We start from the raw sequence: 20,106 nt of genomic DNA on the forward strand, positions 1-20,106 counted from the left end.
TCTCCTTGGTTTCCAAGGGACTCCCCTCCAACCTGTCTGTAGGTATGTTTGTGTAACCAGACACTGAGAGTAGCTGTCTGCCGAGGAATTAACTCGGCAACCCCCAAAGCTTAGTTTGCATTCAATAGAGGTGTTTGTTTTTCAGGTTTAAATCTCCAGACGGGTTGAAGAAGTCGCCCAAAAGGAACCACTTCTCAAATTTTGTTTCCTCCCTTGAAATCCCACTGGACGTGGAGCAGGTGGGAGATCGGGAGAGGAAAGTTTTTGGGTGGAAGGGGGTGGTGGGATGGAGAGTGATCGGGGCTGAGTGGTGTGGGAAGGTGGTGGAAAGAGTTTTAAAGCTGGGAGAGTGGAGCTGCACTTTCTCTCTTCCCCTCTTCAGCGGAGGATAGCTCAAAGCTCTTGCTCTCGTTCGTTAAAAATAAATACTACAGAAGTTGGCAAATTTTGTAGTTTTAGAGAAGTGGATTCTCTCCAGGATTAACGTAAAAAATGTTGATGTTTGAGGAACTGCTCTTGCTCAACCCGTAAATAAAGTGGAGATTTTGAAGTTTGTCTAGACTCTGGTAAATGAGAACAAAAAATATTTCATTTCTTGAAGGGCATCAATAATTGTGAGGGTGGGAAGGAGAGGAGGGAGTTTAACTATTAACCTTTATCTGGGCTCATAAATGAGTTGAAACTCATGGTTCTTAAGCTTCCTTTATGCATTTGCTTTCCTGTTTCACCCCCCCCCCCTTTCTTTCCTTCACTTCAGACGGTGAAAGGTAAATTAAAATAATGATGCTTACATTAATTGGACAAGCAGGCGATTTTATGGCTCACCAGTAAAAAATAAATGCCACGGGAAAGTTGCTGTTTGCAGTGCAAGCGGTGGGAAAGTGGTCTGGAGGGCGTGGGAGGGGGGGGAGGACGGCAGAGAAGTGTGGCTGGCTGCTGGTTGTGCTCTTACTTCAGGGGGTTTGCGTTTGTGTTTCCAGATCTTCCCTTGAAGGCGGCGAAGGACAGTTTGTGGAAGGTAAGAGAGCCTCTCCCGCAGCACTTCTGTCCTGCCCACGTGTGCTGTGAGTACCTGGGTGTTTGCTCAGGCCCGCAGAGCCAGCACACCCGTGCTGGGAGGTGATAAACAGGAGACTGTCGAGGAGTTGTTGCTGGACACCGTGTGCGTATTGGGAAGCACAGGATTTTTTAGGAAAGAGATTAGCTGCTTTTACACGCTGACATGCTTGTTAAGTTAATTAATTCCTTCCCCCCCAAAAAAGGTAATAGCCTTTATTTTCTTAATCAGGACGTAGCTTGAGAAAACAGCAGATGAAGAGTACAATGAAAAAGTTTCTGTTCTGACTCTTTTCTACAGTGGAAGTAGTACGCCTAACTTTAACGTGTAGGTTGTTTCCATCAAAGATGTTCGTATCTATTTTGGTATGAATTGGGGGTAAAATTGCATTTTTTTCCAAATGTTATTTTGTGGCATGGTTCTTGCCAGAAGTGAAATAAAGTTACTCTTACTAGTTTTGAAGATTAACTGTGTCCAGCCACCGGAGGTTTTCTCCTTCGTACGGGCTTAATGAAGTGAAAGCAAGAGATCCTGTGGAGGAGGCAAGGGTGGGAGAGATACGGGATCGTAAAATTTGGCAGAGCAAGTGATTGAGTGCAGTGTCTTTGTTAGTTTGTCAGCATAGAAGTTACGAGTAAAACATGCTTGTAAAATGCAATTTCAAGCAATTTTAAATTAAAATTTAAAAAATGCTTTCTCCTTTTATTTTTTCTTAGTAAGAACAGAGTCTTTCACCTATTTGTCATTGTTTTGTCGTTCTCTTGTCTAGGAATCAAAAATGCAAAGACTGAGTAATACTGTTTATTCTCTGTTGTAGAAATCTGTACAGCATACTCAGTTTGGAGGGAGTTCCTCATCTCCCCCCTAAAATGAGTCCTTGTCAGCAACAAGTGTGTTGATATACGGATCTGAAGGATTTGGGCATGATGCCAGCCCAAGCAATTTAAATGACATGGTTAATACTGTCTCTACTGTTCCTTATCACACAGTAGTTGTCTTTAATAAAATCAGTGGCTTCCAAGTGATAATCACGGATGACAAATTTAGTGGAATCCTAGCATCGTGTTCAGATGAACTCTCTTGCACCTAATGGTAAATATGAAATGCTAGTTCCAGATGGAGTATAAGATTTTGGGAAATATACCTCTCTCCTCTAAATATGTGATTTCTTTAAGACAAATAAGAGCCAAATATATTATCTGAAAGTATTTCTAAACCTGAAGTGTTCTCATGGATGCTACTGCTAGTAGTGTAATTTTAAAAATTTCTCTGTAGTAATAAATGTGTGTGGGACACTGCATTCTTCAAATGAATCTTTATCAAACACTTCAAAAGAGGAAACAATTTTACATAAATTAGGTAAGCCAGTATAGCAAATATAACAAATTAAAACACTATGTATCTCTTGTAAAGCATTTAGGGTGGAAGTGAAAAAGATCAGCCCATCAATTTCAGTTTGAAATAAGTGTCCTTTAAAGAGCAGCAAATGCAATTTCAGAAACAAGCACATTGATAAACAGCTGTTCACAACGGGAATTTTAAAGTTCTTTGAGTATCTCTGGTAATCATATCAATTTTTCCCCTTGTCAAATTAAGAGATTACAGCGTAATATCTAACTACATAAGAAGAGAGAGTAGTACACTTGACAGTTTAACTGGAAATTGCATGTATGATTGCTTAGTTTATGACTTTTTTAAAAAGGTTTAATCCTAAAAATATAATTTACAGATCTCATTTCCCTGATTTTCAAACCTGCTATATCTTGCCAATAGCTGTAGAAGTGCTTATGTTCTCAGCAGCTGTTAGGAGTTTGCTAAAGCACCTAATAATAATGTGTTTTAAACCTTGTGGCTGTGATGGAAATATAGTGCTGTGTATAAGTTTGTGGTTTGGATAAGTTTGGAAATGTTACTAATGGTCAAGATTGTGTTTTGTGAATTGTCATAGATTTTGTTTCTTGTGGTTTTTGTTTGCAAAATTCATTCCTTTGAGACTAGTGAAAACTAGTAAGATACTACCTATGTCTTAAAAGTAACCATAGATAAATAATAGTAGTTTCCCAAAAGCCTTGTACAAATGAAGAAGTCTAACAAATTTTTTTCAACTTTATGTCTCAAATTATATCACAGTCACACCAAAAGTTATTAAAGTGTTAGCTTTTGTCAAAGTGCATGACCCAACCTGAGGTAGCTATGAAATGTTACCATAAAACACTTGTGGCCCAGAGAACGGAGCAAAGAAGGGAACATGCCTTCATGTATGAATTAACTGTATAACAAATATGTTAATTTTTACCCTATATATTAAAACTAAATACTTGTTGGTTCCAAGTAATATTTGAGATACTGTGCCTTCATATCATCAAGTACTCCTAAAAATATTTTTTAATTGAATTGATAGGTTACTACTCTGTTTGGATGCTCTGAAATTATGATAGTGGCTTTCTGATACTCAGGATATGAAGTTAAAAGTCACCTTCATTGCCCTTCTCAAACTTGATAGCTTCTTCAGTTCCACAGTTGGCTCCATGTTCCACTTCCCTTTTCACTCTGAAGTCTGGACAGAAGTCTTGTCAGTTGTACTGCTCTGTGTAGGGCTGGGGTGCCCATGCTTGAAGCCATATGGGGGTTACTCTTCCAGAAATGTTGCCACCATTTGAAATTCCACTTTTTTATTAAAACCAATGCTAAGTGTTTCTTCATTAAGGATGTATCACAGTAGAAACCACACACTAAGCATCATGTACTTGAAAAATTGCAAGCCTCAAAGGGTTGGGTTTTTCTGGGTGGGGTTTTTGGCTGATTTTTTTTATGTTGTTGGTTGGTTTGGGTGTGTTTGGGTATTTTTGTGACAACTAGGCACATTAAATACATAAAAAAAGTGTTCAGGTTCAGAAAGCATTGCAAATGTAGTGCATCTGAAGCATTTCTCTATAAAATAACTTTGTCTTTTACCCTCTCTTGTTTGCCATGTTCATCACTTAAGACCTGAAATTGCCAGCATGCACAGTAAGCACAGTCTTACTGCTGTGGAATGCCACTGAAGTAATTGGAAAAATTTTTGGTAAAGCAGTGCCCTATGTTTGCAGAATGGACTAGCCCTTGTCTTTTAAGCTCTGCAGGGAAGGGAATTGTCTTCAAAGTATTTTCTGTAAAGTGCCTGGCATGTCTGTATGAGCCAAAAAATGGTAAATAATAACAAACAGTAGTTGACAATTTATACAGACTCATTTTTTAAAAATTATTATTATGATTTTGGAATTCGCCTAAAGGGTGCTTTCTAGCAAAAAGAAAAATGCCAGAGTGGCTTCCAGCTGGGGCAAGATGTGCTGTGATGGCAAGAGAAGCTTTTAATCAGAATAGAACTCACAATTAATCGATAGTATCTTCTGTGAAGCCGTCGGGTCAAAACATCAACTGGCGTAAATCAGTGAATCTCCACTGAAGTCTGCAGAGGCACGGCTGACTTACGCCAGATGATGTGAGTGTCCTTTTTGGCTTTAACAGTTTGCCTTTAATCTTCCTGCTGCTTAAACTTTTACTATGATCTGCCCACATTCCAGAAGCATGGAAGGACTATGGGATAATGTTTCCTGATTTTCCTCCTCCTTTCAAGCCTTTGGAGGCTTTTCTTCTGCGTGATGGTGTATGCTTCATTAGTTATGTGTGCTCTAGTGTCCTCTCCAAGCCAGTGCAGATAGCTGCCCTTCTCAAAATCACACCTGCAATTACATTCTGAAAAAGTCCAGTCCTGTTTATCTTGTCAGATGCAAGAGTATTGCAAACAGCATTCAGATCATGGTGTATATGTAATTAAAGGTTTCTAATGCTGCTGTTATTAACCCTCTTATTAACAATTTGTGTCGTGTGAAGAAGTTTTAAAACCTTGTCCCCTACATTTATTTCCCAGAATAATTTTATTTTGTCTGCTAAGGGTTGGAATAACTTTAGTTACTAAATGCATCATCCATACAAAATAATAGAAAATGCAAAGTTTGTCTTGTGTGGTGGGATGACTCCCATGATACTTGTGCAGTAAAGAGGAGAAATAAATATTTTTTCTCTTTCTTACAAGCTGCTAATAAATATTCTTGAAAGCAGTGTTAGTAGCTAATTCTTGTTAGACATGGGAAATCTGTTTTATTAGAGATAGAAAATCTAATTGATTTTCAAATTTTCAAGCTATATCTTGTTTTCCATTGAAGAGGAGTGCCATTTTTAGAATTTCAGCATAAATGATTTTAAGAAAACTTGCTTTATTAAGTAATGTAGAAAAGTAATCAAGTTTCTTAGATGCCTGCCCAAAATTGATGGTTTTGAAGAAGGATTTGAGACCCTTGTGAGTGTTTGTGAGATTTGGAACAATAGAGAAATCATAAATCCTAGAACACAGGGACACTAGCATGTTCTGAAGGGAATTATATGAGCTGTTTAACCATACATTTTTTTCTCAAACTTCTCACCCCATGTCCAGATTTTTCCGATCTTTGTAAACTAATATTATCTTCACTGAAAAAGAAAGTAATAAGAAGAAAATGTTGTGCCCAGATGCTGTACTGCAGAAGGTGACACAGAAATGTCTGTAGAGCCTGATAGAGAGAGGATTCTGCAGGTGGAAATGACCATACTCCATTTCCTTTGAACTGACTGGAAAGCTGCTTTCCTCTTTCCACTCTTCAGTTCTTCCAGAGCTATAAAGGACCATAGTAACCCAGCTTTTCACCAACATTTTATTAAAGTAGGAAATATATGTAATTACAACATTTCAAGTGACTCAATAGAGATACACAGAAAACCAATAATGTAAGCAATAATTTTAGTTTTTTACAGGCACTCGGATGTCTATTTTGTTTGTAGGTAGGAAAAACTTTGGATGGAAATGGGGCTAGAAAAGGGCAAGAGTCGATGCCAAAAAAGTAAAACACATATCAGAACTTCACTTGATTTTATTTTCTGTTGGTGATGCTGCCTTTGCAGAAAGTGAAAATATTCCAATGAAACTTTAAACGGGACTGAAAAGCTGTAAGAGTGAGCCATTTTCAAAAATGTGCTTTTTCAATATACTTCCATCTTGTGTAGGAAGATGTGCTTTCACTCTTGGTTTTGCATCTGTTTTACTGTCAGAAACTCTTTGCTGGTCTTAAACTAGTCCTAGTGGGTCATCAGCTCCAGCTGAGATATGACTGTTCATAACAGCTGAGTATCTGATATTATTCTAACTTAAGAACCTGATCCTGCTAATGTAACATTGTTAGATCTCATAGATAGCATGTTACAGTAAGGAAAACAAACTTCTAAACACTTACACTAGAATTCCTTGAAAATATGACTTTTTTAGGATATTTTCATATGAGATGGAAGTCCTGTTATTTCACAGGTTTTAGTGGTTTTCTTAAACTTCTGTATGGTAATTACAAACTGCAGCTAGTGACAAAGAATCAAATGCTGTAAACTAGCTTTGTAGATTATTACGTCTAAAGGTGTTTATAGGATTGCAAATATTTCACTGGCATTTAATCTATAGCTAAAAGAAAATAATTTCTCTGTTCAGATTTTTGTTACACATTTTCAAGGGTTTTTTTTCCTTTTAAATAAAATTACAGAAGTATACAGATGATAAGAGGTGTATGTTGTGAAGTGATTTAGAGAAAGTAAGAAAAGAAAATAATTTTCTAAGTGAAAATCAGTAATGCTGTAAATTATTTGTTTTGTACGAGCTTTTTTCCTAATTAGTGAAACACCCCCAAAAGTGTCTTTTTTTTTTTCTTCGAAAGTTTTATAGATATTTTAGAACAGTGGAAGAATTTTATGTATTGTGTATTGCTTTTATCTTGCAGTAAGGATTTTTTTTTTTTTTAAGGCTAGATCCCTGAGGATTTTATATACCAACCTAAATGATTCTATAATTCTGTATTAACTACAGACCCCTCCCAGCCACTCGCAAAAAGTCTGTGTGGTGCTGACTCATGTAAGGTTTTTGTTTATAAGTAATTTGAGTAATATGATAGACATGCTACATTGGATAGCAAAACATTGAAAAGTTTGTGGATCAGGAGTTTAATCCCTCCAGCTTTGCTCTGCAGTTGGTTTTGGGCAAGTTGAGTGTCCAGTTATATGAATGTGAAGCGGGAGGGGAACACATGGGACGGTTCAGACAAAGTTGTTTGCACGGGTGTGTTTGCAAGATCAGAGCCTTGTAAGTTGGCTCTTACGATTTCAAAATGAAAGCATTTTAACTTAGGAGCTTAAAAGTAGCTACTCTTAATTTAAATACACATTGACTCCTGAAGTCTCCCGAGTGCTTTTCTGCTGTGACTTTGTATGCTGAGTTATCTATTTGAGAATGAAATAATCTATCAAAGCAAAATTAAAAAAAAAAAAAAACTGATCAAAGCAATTGTTAGAAATTACACTATTTGATAAGATCATCTGCTGAAAATAAAGGGGGAAATGAGATCTGACAGAGGTAAAACCAGGTAAATAGCTTTCAGCTCTGCTTTTGTTATTCAAGAAGAAAGAGAAACAATAGGTGCTGTTTAGAGTCAGGAGCTGCCCTTCTAACCTCTGCTGCTCTTAAAATGCCTGAAGGTTATTGCATGGCTCATGGTGGCTTTTATGTTTGCAGTTCAACTTTTAATTTTCTAACAAAGGGAGATGTGGCACCAGCCTGCTGCTAAACACTGTAAGGAACAATCAGAGAAAAGAATGGGAAAATTCCCTCACACTTTTTTCCTCCATTCCAGTTACTGAAGTACACTGTCATACTTTTAACAGAAGAGCAGCACTTCCTCTTATGTTAAGCTGCCAAAGCTGAAGACTTGTTTTTTTAAATGTAGGGACATTATGAGGATGGGATGTGCTTTTGCATTCATTAATCACAGCCCAAAGAGATGATTTGTTGCATGCTGTTATGGGAAGTGATCTGTACATCCACAGGGGCTGAATGTATTTCAGTAAGATTTTCAGTTCTTGCTGCACTGCTAAGACAGGGCCGAGTTTGCCTTAAATCCAGCCTTCTCAGCATCACAGCTGCCTGTGCAGGAGTGCTCCCACTGAGTGAGAGAAGCACCTTTCTGTGCAGGCTGTGAAGGGGTGCACAGTGTAAGGAGCACAGAGAGACTTCAGTCGGGAGTGTGCTGGCGTGGCCATCGCCGCTGTTTGGAATACCGTGCTGGCTGTGGCGCTTTGTACTCGGATACCAGCGCCACCAGAGGGGTCAACTTCTGAAGGTATTGTTTTCCAGCACAGCTGAAAGTAATGGAATGTAACAGTTTTAGGAATGTACACCTGTGAGTATATAATAAGAGAGTATCTGTTTGTGTATTTTCACCGCTGACATTCAGATCAAAGGTCCCCTAGGTGGTGGTGGTGTAAGAAAAAGGGAAAGGGGCCACATGTCTCAGCAACTCTGACCTGCCGTCCTGTTTGTTGTTTGCAAGTTTTCACTGGAAAATCAGTCAGGAGCCTGTGTCCACGAGGTGACTTACTTTCAGTTACTGCATCCGAATATGCAGTTCAAAAAGCTGGCAGTGATTAGAAGAAAAAATACTGTTAGCAAGTGCTGCCACTTAAATACTGAAACTAACGTCCAGTCTTGCATTGAATGCTCTGGGATATTGTCACAAGCCCTTAAAAAAACCCATTGTGTTTTGGGGCAGAGACCTCTGGATGACCGATGCCAAGAAGGCTGACAAGTAAACTGAGAAACTTCTTCAAGCTTTTGCAAACACATACCAAGTAAAACAAAACGCCAAGGAGGCAACTGTCTCTTGCCCTTCAGCTTGCTTAAAGCTAAAGGAAATCTATCCCAAATAGAGGAGAATCCTTCAGGCCCTGAAGATGTTTAATTGATCATCAATTTCACCCTTCTCATTAAATGGCTTTTCTTTTTTCACATGGGCAAGTTTTAAAGATGATTACATGATTTAACACCCGTTAAATCTTCTTCTGTTGCTGAGCATGGTGAAAAAAATTAGATTTAATTTTAGATATGCAGAATAAGTAGCATTATGCTTGGTTTCTTTTTATGCAGGTTATGTGGAGGTGTGCTGGTACATATTTGTGTCATAATAATGTATGCTATTGCTCCTGGCAGTAGTTCTCATCTTCATTAACAGAACTTGCTGAAAAACTAGCTCTTTAAAAAATTATTAAAGTGGAGAGACTTTTACCATCAATTTTTCACTTGCTTCTGTGATGCATCTGACTTAGATATATAGCAAAGGTGTTTTACACCTTTTGAGAGTCCAATGTTATTTTTCATTTTTCTTCAGTGCTGGCACCCTGTTAGCTACGGGGAGTTTCAGGCAGAATTTTCCATTGACTCAAGGAAGCCAGCAACCACATTGTTAGACTTATGTAAACCTGAATGTAGAAGGAAACTGCTTGTGATTTTAGGTGCATGTTTGGTTAGAAGAAGTAAGCCAGGGGTGTTGGGTAACTGTGGTCATCAAAAGCTTAGTTTGGTGTCTGTTCTCAATGTGCATGAGACCTCTTGCAATAATTTTTTAACATGTTGTGGAAAGTTACCCGTGCTTTGATGATACACATTTTTCTCTTTCCTGGTGGGCTCTGCAGCTCCAGATTGCTCTGGATGAATTCCTGGGGCACATGGTTTGCTTTCTGGACTCAGGCCTGGGAAATCTGCACCTTGCTAGGTGATAAAGAGGGTTGTTTAGACAGTTTGATTTAAGATATTATTTCTGAGCTAGACATTGAGATCGAGTCCTTATTTTGCTTTGTCCAGATTTATTCCACAGAAAATCACAAGCTGGGTATAATTTGCAAATGTTTTCTTTAGTTGCAAAGTTTTCACAGTGTGTTCTCCCAGTCGAAGGGTGGGGAAAATATGCAAGAAGGCCTGTGACAGCATTTTACACAACCCTTGGCCACATGGTTTTGTTTTATTTTTGTTTTCTGTTGGCAGGCACTAAAGGGGGTGTTAATTCGTGGCCTGCTAATTTTGCTTAGGAGGTCTGTTCAGCCAGCAGCACAAAGAAAGGGTTGCCAGCCTTGCAGTTGCCTACGGCAGCTGTGGCACAAGAGTGGCAAGTGCTGCTCCCATCACAGGGCTGGGCTGTTGTGGCTCACAGTAAAACCTTCAGCCCAGTTCCTCCTTTGCTTGCCCACAGCATCTTTGGAGAGCAGCAGCAGCCTTCTTTTGAGCTGGTGGTACTGTGTGCTTGCTGTGCCACCCCTCTGTTTTTTCAAGCTATGTGAAGGGGTGACTTTAGGGTGGTGCTTCTGCTATATGCACTTCAAAGCTACATGGAAACACCTAGTTACCTTAAAGATTGCTTCCTGAAGCTTCAGCCTGAAGAATGTTTGCCTTCAGATGTAACCCCTTTAATTTTCCCACCACAATATTGACTGTGAGCTGTGGTGGTGAGATGTTTACCTCCTGGACCCTGCCCCAGGCCTTCAGTTGTATCTTTGGTCTGTCTTCTGCCTTCTCCCTTGCTCTAGATCTGGCTCACAGCTGATGCCATACAGACCCCAACCTGCAGACTGAAGCACAGAAAACCAAGTGGCTTTCTGCAGAGTTATCTCAGAGTTATCTGCTGGCTTTTCACAGCAGTGGACTAGTTCTGCCACCAGCAACAAAATGTGGTGGTGGGAGCAGAGAGCCTGGACAAGGGGGAATGATAGCACAGCCCTAGCACAAAAACAATTTTGTTACTTTTTAAGTATTGTCAAAATGCAGCTCTTTCCTAGCACTGTAGATATTGCCCATATTTCTAAGCAGGAAAGCCTTTTAATTGCTTTATCACATGTCTGGACACACGAGAGAGCAAAACAAAAGCCTGACACAGGGTTAGGCATCACTGTTAGAGAGTCTGGGGGAGGTGTCTCTTAAATGTTATCAAAATCCTTGTTCAGTGCTGAGAGCTGGTCTGTAATGTCATGTTATTTTTCTTTATATTTCAAGGCAATATATTAGCATAGACTGGGAAAAGATACCATTTAAACCCGAGGAATAAGGCTGCAGTCTGTCTAGCTCTATCCATCTCTAGTTTCTGCTTTCTTATAAAAAAAACTTAATACCTTAGCAGGTATTTTTGGCTGAGGAAAGGGCTCTATTTACAGTATTTATGTAAACATTTTTTTCTCAAGGAAATGCCTGTCACTGTACTTCATACTTTAGGTGATTAGCCAGTGAGAGAAAATTAGTTTGTTGCTGTTTAGCTTGCTAAACACGATGAAACATATTCTGCTTATGTTTCTGCCTTTCAGCTTTTTTTATCTTTTGCTTTCCCCCCTAAAACAAGGCTAAAGAACTAAAATAGGAGCTGTCTGAGTCTGAGATTGGTAATGGTAAATATTTTATAAAACTCATTTTCATATTTTGGTAATCAGCTGGAATGCTGAATAAATCAAACCAAAACCTCAATGTGCTACATGTGTAACTTAAAAAAGAACAAGAAATATTTTATTAAAATACCTTGCCCTGAGAGTTGCTAAGTTTTCATCTCAATGTATGAAATGTTAAAAGCCAGCAAAAATACCTAGTGAGACAGAGAGCTCAACGGGAGGCGGAAAGAAAAAAGGTAAACAAGAGAGACAAGTGGATTTTGATACAAAAATAAAGGCAGCAACAAGTGCAATACCTTCTGTCTTCAGAATAATGTTGAAATGAGTATAAAATCCAGCCTTGGAGGGGCTTTGTCGTGTTAGAGTAATTCAAAGGATAAAGTAATTTTTATATTTTCTTTGCTTCTATTTAAGTGGAATTTCTCTCAGATAAACAAAGCAAGACACACTCAAAGACTCTTTCTGCCTCATTTAAACACCCCACCTTATCAAAACTCCATTTCCCTGAGTGATGGATCCTGGCTCTGGGTGGGAGAATGAAGTATTCAATTACCTTATTTTCATGTGCTAATGAAGCAGAATGTGGCTTTAGGGGTTTTCTTTTCAGCGAGGTAGCCTGTTTGGTTATGCACATGCCGCCTTCTTATGTTGCCTTCCGTGTCCCTGCCTACAGCCAGGGTGCCCTTAATGGGCAGAGGGGCTAATCCGTCTGCCTGACAGCGAGCCTTGGCCTTCTTCAGCCCAGCAGGAGCAGCCCTGCCCTCTAATTAGAGGAGCCATACAGCCAAACTCCTTGCCTCGAAATTATTTCTTCTGGCACCTCTTGCAACAAATTTATGTATGCTGGGAATCCGTGAGGGGTGGTTGTTTTGGGGTTTTCCCCCCTCAATTCTTCTCTGAGCCTCTGAGTGCTGATGTGAGCTCACAAGTCCTCAGCCAGCTTCAGGAACTCCACCTGTCTTCAAATGGGAAATGTTCAGCTTTTAAGTGTTTGCCATGGTTTGTCCAACTGAGTTTAAAAAGCTCAGCGGGCACATTTGTGACTGAAAATCACAGGTAAAGGGTATTTTTTATAGCAGTGTTGTGCTTCTGCTGGTGCAGGAAAGGCAAATATTCACCTCTCACTCTCTTCTGGCATCCTCAGTTTTACTTCCATGAGGGATACTGGTTGAATGGGTAGGATGACTTGTGCCCTTTTATGTTAAGCTTTTACCAAGTGCTTGGATGAAATAGAATATAAGTCACACAATAGCTCCTTAGCTGCAGTTGCATGTCCTTTTAGCACCATATAATGCAAACAAACTTGTTTGGGTTTTTTGCTTTTTTGGATTTTTTTTTTCCTAGCAACTGTATGCTAGGAATTACTGTGTTGACTTCATCCCAATGGATGATGGAGAAAAATAGCCATACAGAAATTAAGAGCCACTCACTACCTGTTCTGAAGATGAGGAATTGGAAAAAGGCAATAAATTTTCCTTTATTTCTTCCCTCAAAGGATGAAATAAAAAAGCTTTACAGTGTTCATTGAAGCATATGCAAGTTTGGAATTTTTGTGTGTCTGTGTATGTGTGTGTGTGGAGACTTCTGAAGAAAGCAAAGAATGACTTAAATGGTTGTGGTAGGTGTAAGAATAGTCACCTTCAATTCTCCTAGTAGGTCAAAGGAGGAAGTGTGGTAGACACTGAGGATTTTCTAAGGTGCACCATGCTGCTTGGCATTCTGGTTTCTCCTGAAGAGGGAAAGAAATGTGCAAAACCAAAAATTGTATATTATTTTTATATGCCTTTTCACAAAGGTACCAAAGTTAATGGTTTAGTGGTTTTGTTTGGTCAGGAATTACAGGTGAAAAAGTTAGGTGGCAATGGATAACAGTCCCCAGCTCCTATTTAAACGGAGCTTAAAAAAAAAAAATATATATATATATTCCAAGCAGTCTGTGTTAGAGGCAGAGATCAAGAAGCAGCCCTGATCCATGAGGGTACCTCCAGTAATTTGAAGTTAATGCATATTAAGGCTGCTGGGAGAAGTGACTGAAGGAATCTGGAAGAAAATGAGGTAACCTAATAACACACAATGTGTCTGAAGTGCATCACAGGTCAGATTTGATCAATGCAGTGACATTAGCAGTTCCCTTTCATGGAGGGGAGGCCAATGCCATGTTCTGCTGTAGCTGGTCAATATGGCTTTTGTGCAAACATCCTAGCCAGCAAACATCCCAGGAAATTCACCTCTTGTGAAGGAAATTCCCTGCATGCTTCCCCCCCCCCTCCAGCCCTCCTCTGCTTGGAGGGGAATTTCCATGCCTCTCCCTTATCTCTTGCCTATCCTATCTCCAAAGTGTGCTGAGGAAAAACAAGGGATATTTGGAGCTCTGCAGAGTACTAGCTAACTTTGGCAACCAGAGATGCATACTGTGGTCTGGCCAAAGTCACAACAGCTCTTCCATCCCTCAAATTTGGGGAAACAGCTCTAACTCTTCAGCTAGAGCTGTGCAAAGGAGGTTTTCATGACAAATAACTTTGCCAATACGTGCTGTTGTGGAAAGCAAAGCAATTAACTTGGTTGGTTATGAATTCAGTTTGTTGTTCTGGTTAAGAGTTGGAGAGCTTTCAGCTGAAACTTTTTTAAGATTTTAATTTCTTTAATCATTCTCAAAGTGTAGCATCTCAGAGCTTTCCTTTAGAAATAAAACATGTATTTTTTAAAATACTCAGGCTTTCTTCGGAAACACTTGAGACTTTTTTTCTTCACACTGCTTAACATTATTCATTCATCCTAAAACAAAACTTTTACAACATGCAGAAAAACACCCACCTCCTGCCTTCTTAGCTGGTTTTGAGACAATTCTCCTCCTTCCCTCCACTTCTTTTTCTATGTCACTCCCTTAGATCTGAGTAAGTAGAGTCTGGTATCTCAGTGTGACTTGAATTTACTGAAGCAAACTTTCCAGAGTTTTGGAAAAAATAAAGGGAAGCAAAGTAGCAGAATGTCACTTGAAAAAGTAAACTTATTAATAGTGCTGCACTTGGCAAGAGCAGATACTGTGCATTCAGAGCTGGTAGCAAATTCAAATGGGTAATAAACTCCATGCCTGTTTTGCAAAACTGTATTTCTTAGAATCAAAATAAGTTTCTTATTACTTTAGTTACCCTAAGTTTCAGCTTATTTCCCATGTGTTTCTCAGCTGAAAACATCCCACTAAAGTTACTCTTTTTAGCTCACTTTCTGATTTTCATGCCTCAGTACCCTGCTGAATCATTAAAGCTGGAAACAGTACATAGGTCTTTGTTTCCATGAGTATGCTTACTAAATTCTTTAGAAATTGGTAAGCTGGTGTGTTTTGGAAAACTTCTCTCAGAAAAAAATAAATTTTTTTCACTGCTTTCCATTTTAGATTGATGATGACAGGAAATAGAAAAAAATTATGATGGTAGAGGTAGGACCTTCTACGTTGTTTTATATTGGGAAATATTTTGATTTTGTTTTACAATGATGTGTCTTGCACTGTGATATATACATAATTCCTGGACATGAATTTTTTTTTTTTTTTAATGGGAAGCAGTTATCTTATTGAATCTCATCTCACTTAGGAGGGATCTGTGAAAGTTGTATGATCATGCATTGTAACTTCTGTATATAATAGGTATGTACAGCATAACCACCGAATTTGGAGTGCTGAATCACAGTATTCAGTGCCAAACAGTTTATAAGATAGTTTATAAGTCTCTTATAAACTTCAGAGATTCACAGACTAGCAGTCCTCCTCCTGTCTGGTTATATTTAGTACCAAATGTATCTCCCCTAAGAGATATAAAGCCAGCAGTGTCAAAATCCAAGCAAAACCAAGAAGAATTAATTGACAGTGAAAAAATAGCAAAGGTCATCTCAAGAAGGGAAGCCTTCCCAGTGAACAGATTACAAGTCTAAGATTAGCATTTAGACAATGCCGCTTCTTGCATATCAATAAACTGACTTATGCAGATGTAGGGGACCATGGAGTTACACTGTGCAGGGTAGGCAGCCGTGCCCTGGAGAAACTGAAAGCACTTACAGCTAAACCCTTATCACTGCACTCAGTTCAACCTGCTGACTGTAGTGCATCAGCAATCATAGAGCCACGCTTAGGCTGTGCTGTGCTTGATTTCACTTCAACTTCTGTGTAGACTTAAGGACCCAAGCAAGTAAAGCCATGACAGTAGCCTGCTCTTGAGGTGACCAAACTATGGTAAGTGTCAGAAATCCACATCTGAAATAAGAGGTCACACGCTCTTTACCAAGCGCAGATGAAGAAAAAAGGCTCTTTGATGTGGCTCTAGTGTAGTATCAGCTTTGTCTGTAACAAGACCTTTGTGCTTCGAGCTTGATTTGTGTTGTAGAAGGCTGTGCTGTTGGGTGGAAGGGCAGATACAGCTTATCCTTCCTGTCCTCTCCACCCCCACCCGCCTGCTGCACCTCTCGGGTTTGGCTGGCTTGAGTCTAGCCTGCTAGTCCTCATCCCAGCCCAATCACCTAAACCCCCAGATAATCCCATCCCAGTGCATAAACCAGAGCAGCCATAGCAGCAGTAAACAATTGCAGAGCAGCTGCTTATTGCAGACATACCCCCACTGGAAAGGCTGGTGGGCATCAAATGCTGCTGCCCAGAGAGCAGCACCTCAGCTGGCAAGGGATGCCTTGGTGTCTCCCTCTGGCTCCCAGCACACATACCAGCTTCCATACCTACAGAGTTTAATACTTTGCTGAATGTACACCCCTTCTTAATATTAGCATTGCCTCACTGCTACTCATACCTGTTTCTGTGCCTGGGGCAAGGCCTACATAGAACATAAGGATCCCTCTTTCATGCCTTTCTTCACAGTCCTCATTTGTCCTGGCATTTTCTCACTGTGAAGGAGTTTGTTTTGATACACCTGATCTGACAGCATAAAACAAGACAGTGTCCCTCTTTGAGTCATAATTATTGACAAATTAGGCTTCTATCCCTGGACATGTGAGCATGGTAAATCTCCCAATGCTGTGTTGTAGGCAATGGATGTGGTAGGAAAATGGTAAAGGATGACATAACTAAGTGGAGTGTGCTACCTGCCTTTCTGCTATACTTTTCTCACACCACTTTTGTACCACTGTCTTTTGAAGTGCCTTTAAGTTTCGTAAAAAGTGAGTTAGGCATTCTGCTAGGTAAGAAACATCCCTCCCATCACATTGCTGTAATTAATCTATTACAAGGGTCATTGGCTGTCCATGAAGATCACAGAAGGGGGTACTTTGCACTTGGTTAAGGATATGCTCATCTTGATTTTTGTAAGTTAAAGGGGTCCCACACAGCAGAATAGTCACTGTTGTGCATGCACAGGCATGTTTTCTCCATGCAGAGACTTGAGGTGCAGGGACAGAAGGGCTGCCCTGAGAACTTTGCCTTCCCTGGCCCTCACTGCACCAGTAGCCAGAGAAGAGCAAGACAAGGCACAAAGTTTGCACTGGAAAAGCACTTTCAATGCCTGGGCTCCCAGTTAGGTTGTAATGTCATTTCAGCTGCCAAGTTACTAATGCATGGCACAGGTGAGCTAGCTCTTTCTGCTGTCTCACTTCTTACCTCTCTATCCCAAAAAATGCTTATACTCCCAGCTCTGCTTTCACTGGTGTATAACAATTGTTAGTGATGGGCTATGCAGTGTAACTACTCGCACGGCTGTGGTGGTGAGAATGAGTATTTTTGGAGTTGAGGAAGGAGCCAGAGCACCAAGGTGCCTCTTACACTTGTGGTGTGGGGAGTACAAGAGTGAGAACCATGGGTGAGGTGTGCCTAGAGTTCCCTCCTCCCATCCCAAGGACTCATGGGACAGACCTAAGGTGCCAGATAGGGCACTCTGCTCTTGGGCTGGAATGTTCTCACCTTTTATTAACCTTCTCTTATTTTTCGAAACATATGCAGAGTATTTACCAGCCATAAAAAATACACTATGAGGAGCTGCTATATGTAATTGCAGCTGCCAGAATGAAAGAAGCTGTTTTTGTGAAGCTGGTGATAATGTATTTAGAGGGCAGTGAGTTGCTTTGGGTTTTGATGTGATGTTTGCACACTACCTTACAAAACTCGGTGCAATGCTTGTGTTCCCAGTGTTAGGGAGCAAAACTTCCATTCTCTCAGGAGATCCTTCAAACAGGGGTGTGTGAGTCAGAGCAGCCAACTCACAATGTCCATGTTGCCCAGACTCCATCCCCCAACATGACTGTGAGCAGAACACAGGCTTCCCCCCGTCATTTGCTCAGCAAATGGAGAGAGAGGATGCCAGTGGGAAAGGCAACCAGTGTGGTTCTTGCTCTGGCATCTGGGCAGCAGGTGTGCTCCCAGACTGCCTGCCTGCCTGCAGCTGGGGCTGTGAGCTCTTACAGATACTGAATCAGCAGGAGCAGAGGGGTTTCACAAAGCAGTCTCTTAATTTGTGTCCCCCAAACTCCATCTATCCCAGATAGGGACTGTGTTATGGAAAACGGGGCTGTTTATCAGGTCTCCTGTGTTACTTGTCAGCCAAGCAGCTGGGTTTTCAAAAATATTCCTCAGCAGCAGATAGTGTATGGTAAAGAAGTGCTTATTGTTTGTTTGTATTTAGAAAATGCCACTAAGCCATTATTAATTGTAAAGGAGATATTAAAGCAGGGTCATATTTCCTGCAAATTGATCTACCATGTAATCCATAATTTTTAGTTATATGGTTTAATATCTTTGTGTGGTAAGGCAATAGATGCATCACATATTCTTGCTGAAAATCAGTTTGTTCAGTTCTAGATCTGCTGTATAGGCACTCCAGATCACAGCTCACATGAAGGACTGCCTCTCGAGGTATTGTCCTGGGAATTGCTCCTCCATGCATCAGAAATCTGGCTTTTCTCTTGCCTAGGTCAGGAACAGAAGAAGAGCTGATAGAAGTCGCTCATCACTGTTAGCCATGAAACAGCCATGACCTTGTTTGTTTTGAGCTAATTTTCGGATGAAGAAAGCATTGACATTTCTTTCCCCTCTTTTTAGATTGATGGGTAGAAGCAGTCCTTGGGACTTGGATATTTTCAAAACAAAATATTTGACCTGAAAGGTAATATTTATAGCAGGCAGCTAATAGAAAACATGCCTGCCCCCTCTCTGTGTCTCTTGTGTATGTGTGCATGCACTCTTTGGGTTCCCTCCTGGGCCTGACCTCTGCCGCACTCGCTGCAGCTTCATTGACTTCACCTTCCATTCCCTTCCCCTGATAAATGAACCGCTGGAAGCAGCAGGGCTCGGTATGCAGGGCAAGCAGGGTGCAGGAAGTTCATGGCAGTCCCGTGGCATTCTGATCCTCGGCAAATGTCCCTTCCTGCCGGAGTGATGGATGGTGTGGGGCTGCTGCAGCAGTCGCCTGTGAACTCTGAAGGTCACCCGGGACAGCGTATTCTCCCTTTGGAAAGAGACCCTGCAGGGATGTTGATTTAGTGACATCCAGCAAGGACTGACCCTGTCAGTCAGTGCAGTAATGTTGGGAGTGGGGAATGGTGCTAGCATTGGGTCACTGGATCTAAAGCAGGAGGAAATGATAGCTGGCCTCTGTAAAAGCGCTCCCCTGGGCTGCTGACTGGACCTGGCAGGTGGGAAGGGGCTATTTTGGAAGAGGTGTCTGGATGAAGGAGCAACTGCAGTCACAGCTCTCTTCCAGCAGCAAGTGCTTTGCATTTAAGTGAGGACTGGGGAGTCCTCATCTGCTTGCAAACAGGCGCTTTCTGTTTTTTTCTTCAAGGTAAAAATATCAGGGGGGCAGTAGTTTTCTAGACCTTAAATACGTTCATGTCATTAGAAATTGTCCCTGCACTATTTTTGGGCTCCTGGTTCCGGTGAAGTTTGGGTTTGAACAAATCCAATTTTCTTGTGTTTGGACCCCTGTGCATATCAATAAATCCATCATTGTTCAGTGAGGATTTACTGTGATGAGGTGTGGCTCAGTGGGATTCAAGGTGAGTGCAGTACCAGCTGTGAGGTGCCTATGCCATTAAAATGAATAATGAGCAGAAGCAAGCCAGTTGCAAAAGCAGCATTTGGAGTGAGGTGGGAACCAAGCACAGTTCTGGTCCTTTTCAGGACCAGAAAAGGGAGACCCTTTTCTCTACTCAAGATGCAGTGCTGGTGGCCTATTTACCATTGAAGCATTTGTTATACTCTAGTATGGCCATAGCTGCAGACTTCACCACATATTTGAAAACACATTCTATTTTTTCCAGTCAAAATTGCTGATGCATCAAACAGCAGTGACTTCACAACAGCTGGAGACCCAACACAAAAATCCTGCATTCCACAGACATCGCAAAGTTCCTGCTTTTGGTTCAGCCATTATGAGTTCAGAAATAGAGATCATACTCTAAGCAAGTTGGAATTTGAGTGAATTTCAGCTGACTATTTATTGAAGCTCTATTTAGACTGGGCTGTGATGAGTCTGGATTGCAGAGCTACAGCCTGCGATCAACACTCAGCAGGAGGTTATTTAGATTAAATACCAACTGCCTTGGAGTGGTGGGAAAAGTTTCAGACAAAAGTTTTATTTACTGGGTTTTTGGACAAAGCTGTGGGATTGCAGTAATATTTTAGGAATTCTGCTGGACAGATAGTTTTCCTTCTTGAAAAACTGTTCTTTTTGCATTGCAGTGTTCTTGAATTCAGCTACTCCCTTATGTATCCTCTGATCATTACAGTTCATATCCAATTTGCTCCCCTC

At 40.6% G+C, this 20,106-nt stretch overlaps 1 protein-coding gene across 1 annotated transcript in view; it reads left to right on the forward strand.

The window, feature by feature from the left end:
• Positions 1–145: 145 nt before the first annotated feature.
• The window catches only part of PRDM1 (PR/SET domain 1), a gene marked incomplete at its 5' end in the record, with an annotated part of 101,835 nt that continues 81,874 nt past the window's right edge, over positions 146–20,106 (forward strand). The window contains 2 exons of the mRNA XM_079298707.1: positions 146–239; positions 981–1,018. The remainder of the gene's footprint in view (positions 240–980; positions 1,019–20,106) is intronic.

This window comes from Erithacus rubecula (assembly GCF_903797595.1).
Source record: "Erithacus rubecula genome assembly, chromosome: 2".
Classification (NCBI taxonomy): domain Eukaryota; kingdom Metazoa; phylum Chordata; class Aves; order Passeriformes; family Muscicapidae; genus Erithacus; species Erithacus rubecula.